Below are 8,760 nucleotides of genomic sequence, written 5' to 3'. Positions count from 1 at the left end.
GGGCAATAATTGTTGTGTGCCCACCAGGTACAGGGGGCCTCGAAAGAGAAAAGAAACAGCTTGGCTTTGGGAGATCAGGTAGGATTTCATAGAGAATAAGACACTTGTGTCTATTTTGAAATGAGTGAGTTTTTTGAATGGACTAAGGGAGAAAGGGCCAATGTAACGTTGTCATTGAGGATATAAAGTAGCAAGTGCTACAGAAATACAAGAGCAAGCTGTGGAAAAACATGTGCTCACTAATCACCAGTTCATGGACAGCAGAAACTTGGAGTATACAGCTATGTGCACCGAACAAAGACCCAAGTCCCAGAGAGGACAATCAGGGCAAATACAAGGTAGGAGGCAGAGAATGACATTGCATATTTCTGGAAACATTGGTCTTGGCTGATGGAGCACCCACTGAACTTTCTATAACGTGTGGATGCGAAGTCTGGACTATGACCCAGTTCATTGGGCAAGGGACCAGGCCACTGGGGCCCTTGTCCTCTTACCCCTGGAAGACACTGAGCCTCTCATCTGCCCTTCCCCTTTTCGTTTGACGCTCTTCTCACCTTCCTTTTGTTACATTTTATTTATTTACTTATTTATTTATTTATTTAGAACAATAAACACCTTCATTACGTGACCAAAGATAGAAGGGAAGAAGCTTTATTTGCCTTTCTGGGCTTTGACTTTCCTAAGATGGAGCTCGAGCTCTTTGCCTTCTAGCACACAGCCATCTGCTGGGCCACACTGGCCTGGTCTTGAAGCCATGCGTGCAAGGAACTCGCCCTGCTGGAACGGCTCCTCCAGAAGACTGCTGATTTTGGCATTCTTTTTCCTTTCATCATATTTCTCCTGAATTTTCTTTGAATGTTTTTTTGTTTAAAATCCCTTCCTCCTCGGGAACCAGCTTGGTCCCCTTCTTGTGGCCCGGGAGCAGTGCACAGGGGGACCTGTACCACTGTGGGTACCAGGTGCTGTCAGTGAACACGATCCAGTTCTCCACCAGGGGCTTGGTGTGGACCAGTCGGTTGTTGGATGCATTGTGGACGACTTCAGCAATCCTTGTTTTGTGTATACAACACTTGGAGCCCCAGGAAAAGTTTCCCAGGTCCAGCCTCAAGGCACAGTACTTACTGCCTCCCGGAACTTGAACTGCGTGTATGTGGTGGGGGCCAATCTTAGTGTTGGCAATGGGGTGTCCCAGCTCGTGCTTCCTGTGGTAGAGCTTTCTCCTGCCCCCGGTCTTGGAACTCCTGTGCCAGTTGTCCCAAGAGATGCCCATCGCTTCAACCCTGGCTACAAAACACCCTTTCATCACATTTTAATATCTGACTCTCCTCAAGTGTTTTTTTTTTTTCTTCTAATAATTTTTCCTCAGGAGAGAACACAAAGCATTCATCTCTTCACTGGCTTCTCTCTGTGAGCCTAAAGTTCCTGAGACCAAAATTTGTATGATGCTTCTGCCTCCCCACCAAGGGCACCCTCCTCGTGCAGACAAAGGGGAGGCCAGAAGTCCATCTACTCTTAGCCCTGTAACCAGCGCCCCATCTTAGGCAGCACTGGAAAATCCAGATCCCCTATTCTCCTCCGATATTGAAAACCTGGAGTCATTGAATAAGCAATCCTCTATTAGAGAAGAAAAAATTACATTCCTAGTGGCAGTCAGCAGGAGGCAGGGGCTCTTCCAGCTTAATGACTTGCAAATCAAAAGCATGAAAACCAGAGTGCACCTTTTGAACCTCTTTCCCATTCAGCCTCGATGTCCTCATAATTTTCTCCCATAGCATTCCTGTTATTTTTGCTACCAGAGCAATAACCTTCCTTGTGCATTTTTAAAATGTGGGAGGAGGAGCTGTCCAGTGATCTCAAAGCATATGTTTTTGATTCTCATAAGATTATGGATACCAAAGGAATAAAAATGGAAATCACTACTGCCAAGATATGAAAGAAAGTTTGCATAGTAAAATAATTTAAACCTAACATTTGGACCCAATAAGGCAAATGGAACGTTTTTTCCATATTTTTGGAAAATGTGCATTTTCTTCACATTAAGTGGTACCAATAAAAAATAATGATTCTCACTCAGTTTATTTCTATAAATTAGATTGGCTTATAGTTTTCCAGGACATGGTTTTGTATCAAGCTATATGGCAAACACCTGGGCATAAAATCCGCTCCACTGTTTGTTTCCATGTGGGAGAAACAGGTCGCCATGCCTCTCTTCTAAATCTAGAGCAAAGGTCAGCTCAAGCCAGTTAGTATATTTAGTCCTCTCTAGCTGCCGAGAATGTGTTACATCAACAACTTGTGGAGGTCCACGAGCAAAGCCAGGAAGTTCCTCCCAGAGACGCAGGGCGACCATTTCCCGGTTAGAAACCGGGGGATTCTGCAATACATGCTGGTAAGCACGTTTGACTCATCCTGGAGTCAGATAAAGAAACAGAGAAGACCGAATAAACAAGAAAGGATTCAAAAACACTCCCAGGTGGAATCCACGCAGGACCACCCTAATCTAGGGGAAGTCTATCGAATGAGAGCATAGCCATGTAAATGCTAAAGAAATGGGAGGGGGGATGCGCCTGGTGGGGGGGGGGGGGCTCCGTCGGTTAAGTGTCTGACTCTTGATTTAGGCTCAGGTCATGATCTCACAGTTCATGAGTTCAAGCCCCATGTTAGGTTCTGTGCTGACAGTGCGGAGCCTGCTTGGGATCCTCTGTCTCCCTCTCTTTCTGCCCCTCCCCTGCTCTCTCTCTCTCTCTCTCTCTCTCTCTCTCTCTGTGTCTCTCTTTCTCAAAAAATAAACTGAAAAAAGTTTTTTTTTAATGCTAAAGAAATGGTGGGTGGATGGGGATGAGAAGATGGGGAAAGGAGACAGAAGAAGGAGAGGGGAGAGAAGAGATGGCAGAGAGGGAAGAGATTAAAGTAGATGTTCGATCTGGAGCTCGTGTTGTCTAAAAACAAGAGTGTTAACACAGAAGATCTTCCTGCAGTGGCAAGGCTGTGAGAGACCTGAACTCGGGCTGAAATGGTGGGTTGAGCACCGAGTCAGGACCAGCAGTGAGGCCTCGGAGCCCACGAGGCTTCAAGCCCTGTGGCTCCTGGATGCAATCTACAGCCGCTGAGAACCCCCTTTTCTCGCGATCGCATGTGACAAATTCCTTTCTTCCCCATCTCTCAGGCCTGTTGGAAAGCTCAAAGAGAGATGAATGCGAATGAACTGTGATCACTGTAAAATATTCCACACATGGAGTGTATACGGTGGAAAGAGTGGAAGGTGGTGAATTATTTATTATTCTCTGGCTCGAGTGTCAGCTGTTTGTAAGCCTTCATGTCCCCCAGCAGCTGAGGCACTATCCACTGAGATTTAAATAAAATTGCCTTGAATCCCTGGCCCACAAACGGTAGGAAACCAAGCATCCTTTCCAACATCCCAGAGGATTCTTAGGGGGGCAATTGTGTCCTCGTTCCCTCCTCACTCCAATCTCCCACTCTTGCTGGGTTTTCAATCCCTTCAGTTTTTATCTCCTGCAGGTGTTGGACTGTTTTTGTTCATCAGTGGGGCCAGCCTAACTTCCAGCATTTCCCCCACAGCACTATGGACACTGGACTGGGCAGACAGAGATGTTCATGAGGATCTGGAGATACAAGGTAGTGTTGTATGTACTATATACAACGCAGACAACAACCTAAAACTCAATGCCAGGGATTCCTTTGTTAACTGTCCCTGGCTCCTCTGGACACTGGAGACACCTCACTGGCCACCTGTGCACACAGAGCCCCAGCCCACTGCCACCCAGGTGATTTCTCTTTCCCTCTCTCATCTCTCTCATCAGGCTACCAGCCCCCCAGTTCTGTCCACTCTTCTACCTGTCCCTCTCATCTGGGTCTAGTGCAGGAGAATCAACTCAGGCTACACAGTAGAATCTCCTGGGGACAGGGTGGGGGGGGGGCGGTGTTTAAAAATAGTGATGCCCAGACTCTACCCCAGGCCATTACGTCAGAGGCTCTGGAGCTGGGGCAGAAGCACACATACTTTTCCAAAGCTCCTAATGTGCAAGCACAGTTGAAAACCACCTCCAGTCTAATGCATGTCCTAGGGCGAGCTCACCTTTTGTACTCAAAAAAGCCATCAAGGTATTTCGCCAAACAAAAGACAATTCTCTCCCTGAGAGAATTACTGCCAAGTTTTTAACTGGACATTATTTTTTACCTGCCACAAATATTATCTTTAGAAATTTGCCAACAATCCACACTTCATTATCCAGGAGTCAGGATCTTCCCCCAGCATGAACATTTCTGGACGAGTCCCTGGTTCTCCTCGTCCTGGCTCATTTTCCCAGGTCACAAAATAGCAGAGAAGAAACCAAGGAATCCATACAAAGAGGAACCTGGTTTCATTGCTGAGAGACTTTATGGCAGATGGCAATTTAAAGTGGAAAGCTGACGGTATTTTGGAATCATGTGTACAGAAACATTCTCAACCTTTGTGAGAAAAGGGAAAAAAAAAAAAGGTGGCCCCATGGCAGTGTTTTGCTTTAAAAGCAAACACAAAAGATTTTTGTTTTCTGAATATTTCAGAAAACTTAGATTCTACGGAATTGTGCCATATATATCCTACCTTTCAGGTCTCCTAACAACCACGTAAAGAAGGGAAACAGAGCAGGAATTATTCATTTTTTTTAGCAGAATGAATTTATACTCAGAGTCACACTGCTAGGACATGGGAGAGCTGTTGCTTACAACATAGCCCTTATCTGAGTCTGTTCTGGCACCTGTAACAAAGTACCATAAACTGGATGGTGTGTACACAGAAATTTATTCCTCACACCTCTGGAGGCTGCACGTCCGAGATCAGAATGCCAGCATAGTTGAGTTCTGAGGACAGTCTCCTCCAGGTTGTAGACGGCCACCTTCTCATAGCTCCATAGCTCGTATGGGGTAAAGGGTTCCAACATAAGAATTTGGGGGGACGGGCCACATTCAGTCCATACCAAGCCTCTTACTCCAATTTAGACACCCTTTCTACCTCATCGTCCTTTTTGTCACCTTGCTACCAGTGAATCTCTCTCTATGCCTGGAGTGTGCATGCAGGTGGACACACACACACACACCTGCCATCACAGGCTGGGAGGCCACATTCCATGTATGCATGCCTCCTGAACAAGGGTTGATCAATGAAGAACATCAAATGCCCAGGAACATCTATGACTTCTGTTTGTAAGATGGGAGACAAGAAAGCATGTGTGGCACCTGTGACCCCCTAACAGAGCCCTTTCCTTCCCATTTCCCCTTCCGTCCCTTGCTGTGCCCTCACGCATCCCCCTTTGAGACACTGTGTATCTTCTCTCAGGAGAGGAGCTGAGGTCAGGCCCTACCTCTGTCTGAACAAGCCTGTGTCACCTGTCCCTGAGGGGAAGCATTTTAGACTCTGCCTTTGTTGGGGTAAAGAATGGTAATTCATAACCTTCTAGGAGTAGGCCTTGCACAGAGCTCCAGGGATGTTTGTTAACTGACTGATTCTGGAAGGGCTCAGTGGAGGTCTGGCTCACCTCCTGGCCTTCAGACAGGCAGCACCTGTGAGGAGGCAGAGAGCAGACGGGAGAGACTGTGGGATGGCAAGTCTTGCTGGGGTGGCCACCGCCCCCGCCTGTGCACAAATCAGTCCCTGTGTCCTTCTGTAGGGTGTCCCAAGACTTGTCCAGGAGCAGAGATATCCCACTCCCTATGGATAAGGGAAACTGAGTCCCACTCCTTTTATTTTTTTTAATGTTTATTTATTTTTGAGAGACAGAGCAGTTTTGAGAGACAGAGAGTTTATTTATTTTTGAGAGACCGGGGGCGGGGGGGAGGGAGACAGAATCCCAAGAGGGCTCCACTGTCAGCACCCATGTGGGGCTCAAACCCACAAACCTGTGAGGCCATGACCTGAACGAAGTCAGATGCTCAACCAACTGAGCCGCTCAGGTGCCCCCCACCATCCCTGCTCCTTTTAAAGCAGAGCTGCCTCCATGAAGCTAAGTGTTCTTGGGGCTGCTGAGCCAAAGAGGGGACACTGAGGTACCAGTCTCCTATCCAATTCCTGTGGAATGTTTGTGATTTTGAATAATTTCTACAAGGCCCTTCAGCTCCAGGCACTGCAGACAACCCTGGGTGAGAAAGAAGAGGATGATGAGATGTCCTAAAAATGCCTCTAAAAACCCGTTGCTTGACAGGACCTATATCACCACCTATTGCCGGGAACATAGTAAAATCCCCCCACCTCCGCCCTCCCATCCTCCCCCTTGTGCTCTCTGAGACGCAGGCTTGGGGACTAAACACATATGGGTCTAGTTGGTCGATCTGTTGTCCTCCAAGGTCGTAAATTCAGACGGTCACAAATCAGCTTCAGGGAAACTTCAGCCCCAGACACGCACGCGCTCACATTCGGGTCCAGGCGTCCAGGCTGAAATATGGCCGCATGTGTTCCCTTCTGCATCGCGGGCCTGCCGGAGATGCCACCCTGTCAGGCATGGTTTATGGAGCGGCCAGGAGGCCAGAACACAGTGGCCAGCTACCACCCCAGCCAAGGCGCCCCGAGCCTTTGATCTCCTGCTGCAAGCCCCCGGCATCAGGAGGCTTGGCCAGTCATTCCTGCACAGGCCTGAAATGCAGCTCTCCAAAGTCCCCGGAGGGCTCTGGGTTTCTCCTGCACCCCGCCATGGCATTGTTAGTGCAGACGCTCTTCTTCCCCTAGTAACTCTTTGTGACATCCCATTGTCACCAGCTACACACAGAACACCCCTGGTCCTTTTCCTTTCCTGGTGCTGACAGCTGACACACAGCCCACTCACATTTTGCATGAAAATGCTCCTTCTTCGAGGCCCTTCTCCAAGAATCTGAGCTTGAATGCAGGCAGGACATTAACTCAGAGCAAGTTTCAAACACTGGGTTTTCTGAGTCCTAGGAGGTAGCCTGGCCTAGTCAACCGGGAACAAATTTACACCTGTCTCCAAAGTTTGTGCTATCATAATGCTTTCCTGATCCAAGGTTAAGTCCAAAGGCGAGACTCACTTGGGAAAAGCACCCAGCATGAGCCTGGAGCTCTCCCGCTGCCCCAGCAAGGCTCTGCAACCTCCAGTGTGCGGGGAATTCACGGCAAAGATTTAAAAGAAACCGACTGATGTCTGGGTCCCCTTCCCAGGTGCGGATGCTTAATTAGTCAGAGGCACAGAGATTTTCAGAGCTCTTCAAGGTGCTTCTCCATGTACGGCTGAGGCTGAGAACAACTGAATGGAGAGAGTGTCACTTATCCCCAGTTTCTCTTTGAGGCATTCCCCCGGCTGGGTGAAGAGAGTTTGGGAGGCATCCCAGCACTCCAATTACCATTCCATCACCCCCTCTTTCATTCCCTGCCATTTACTGGGCACTCACATTGTGGGAGGCACTTTATGTTAGCCCTAGTCTAGCTTCTCCAGAGAAGCAGAGTCAACAGGATGTGACATATATAAAAATATACATATATATATAAATAGAGATTCATTAGCAAGAATTGAGTCACATGATTACAGAGACTGAGGCATCCCAGGATCTGCCTGACGTCAGCAGGCTGGAGACCCAGGAGAGCTGCTGGCATTAAGTTCCAGTCTGAGTCCCAAGTCCAAAGGTAGGAGAAGACTAATGTCCCAGCCTAGAGACAGGCAGAGAGAGCAAATTCTCTCTTCTGAGACTTTTGTTCCATTCAGGCCTCCGAGGGATTAGATGAATCCCTCCCACATTCGAAAGAACAATAGGCTTCGGTCCATCTACAAATTCAAATGTTCATCTCATCTAAAAACACCCTCATGGACTCACTCAGAATAATGTTTAATCAAATATCTGAGCAGCTCGTGACTTTGTCAAGTCGACCTATGAAAGTAACTGCCACACACCGTTCTAAGCACCACAGGGAATATTAAAAAGATGTGGATTCTTGACCTCAAGGAGCTTCCAGTCTCGTGACAATGAAAGATATGCATAGAGAGCTAGTCTCCATGGTGTAGGGCAACCATTCAGAGAGGACAGCGGGAGCTCAGAGGAGAAACATCTAACTTGAGATGGTCACCAAAGTTCCTTCTGGAGAAACTGGCATTGATCCGGGCCGGGAGGCTGTCAGGGGTTGAATTGCGTCTTGCAAAAGATATGTTTAAGTTATAACTCCCAGGAATATGACCAGAATGTGATCTTATTTGGAAATAGGGCAGATGCAGATGGAACTAGCTAAGATGGGGTCATGCCAAAGTAGAGTGAGCTCTTAATCTGATATGACTGGTGTCCTTATAAGAAGAGGAGAGAGACACAGAGAGATGCCTTCACCAGAAGCGAGGCGAGAGGCATGGAACATTTTCTCCCTCTGAGCCCTCAGAGGAATCACCCCTGCTGACACCCTGATGTCAGATTTCTGGCTTCCAGAACTGTGGGAGAATAAATTTCTGTTGTTTTGAGCCACCCGGTCTGTGGTACTGTGTGATGGCAGCCCTAGCAAACCAAGAGGCTGGGACAAGCAGGGTGGGGAGGGTAGCCCAGGAGAAGCAGAGGAGGGAATGAATAATGCGTGTGAAGGACAAGGAAAAACCCAATGCAGTTAGAGCAACGAATTTTGGAAAAGTAAAAAATGACAGACAACACGCATCAGAGCTGCTGCCCCTTACCACATCATTTCCCCAGCAATCCCACAGCACTGCCCTGTCTTGAGGGAAACTTCTCAGCCCTCCACCCATGCAGTGCGAATGGGCTCTACCTTCCTCTTACCTGTTC

At 47.9% G+C, this 8,760-nt stretch overlaps 1 pseudogene; it reads right to left on the bottom strand.

Annotated features, from left to right (window-relative positions):
• Positions 1–651: 651 nt before the first annotated feature.
• LOC122467024 lies at positions 652–1,270 on the bottom strand (annotated as a pseudogene).
• Between the last annotated feature and the right edge of the window lie 7,490 nt (positions 1,271–8,760).

Source organism: Prionailurus bengalensis, chromosome A3, assembly GCF_016509475.1.
Source record: "Prionailurus bengalensis isolate Pbe53 chromosome A3, Fcat_Pben_1.1_paternal_pri, whole genome shotgun sequence".
In the NCBI taxonomy this organism is placed as follows: domain Eukaryota; kingdom Metazoa; phylum Chordata; class Mammalia; order Carnivora; family Felidae; genus Prionailurus; species Prionailurus bengalensis.
Note: the sequence above shows the minus strand (reverse complement) of the source record. Positions and strands in the feature narration are given on the sequence as shown.